The sequence below is a fragment of the Diachasma alloeum genome, unplaced genomic scaffold, assembly GCF_001412515.2.
Source record: "Diachasma alloeum isolate Michigan unplaced genomic scaffold, Dall2.0 Dall_scaffold_00394, whole genome shotgun sequence".
Lineage (NCBI taxonomy): Eukaryota > Metazoa > Arthropoda > Insecta > Hymenoptera > Braconidae > Diachasma > Diachasma alloeum.
In genome coordinates this window covers 130,290-131,137 of record NW_021680533.1, presented here as the reverse complement: position 1 = coordinate 131,137, position 848 = coordinate 130,290, and positions in this window count along the sequence as shown.

The window sequence follows — 848 nt, the reverse complement described above, 5'->3', positions numbered from 1 at the left end:
GTTCTCTTTGTGTGGCTCACTGTTGCGGGTTTGTTATGATTGCGTAACGCAGTTACGGTCGCCCGATACACTCATCTTTATTTTATACTGTGCATTCTCGTTCGAATATATTTTTCTCTCGAATATTTTTCCTCTCGAAATTATTTCTGACTACTGTGTGCCCTCGAATTTATTCCCCTTGTCCCCCCCCCCCTCTCCTCCTCGTGTATTCATTTGGTCATTCCCTCGGATTTCATTTCTGGTCTCCCACTGTTCTCACAAATCTTATAAATCCCCTCATACGCCCCCCCCCCCTCGTCGTCCCCACATTCTCCCGTCGTTTTTTTTTTTTTTTGAATTTAAACAAGTGGTAAATTGAACTCGTGAGCCCTTTTAATATTTCAGAATGGAATTCCATACATCTGAAAAACAATTTGTTGAGTTGAAAGTACGTTGGACAATCGGTCCCACTTTTCGGTTGGTGAGTCAAGTAATTTTTTCCATTGCAATAATCTCATATTTTGTAGTTTATTTTATTGACAGTAAATGGAACCCCCTCTCAATTTTTGATGTCAGTCGGTTGAAAGATTTTTTCATTATTTTCGGTTATTCTCTCCTGATTCGAACCCCCGCGACCCCATCACCTTCGACAGCGACCCCCTCAACTCAAGAATTTTCCCCTCAACCTATACGACTGCAGACACCCAAACGAAGCGAACCCGCTCTCAGTACGGCAAACCCAATTGAATTGACCCTTGATGATGATAATAAGAGAATTGAGCTTGAGACCGCGCATAATCGGCCGTTGCATACCTCAAGTAGAAGCATCCCAATTAGTCCTACAAGCAACACTCCTACACCCGTGACTC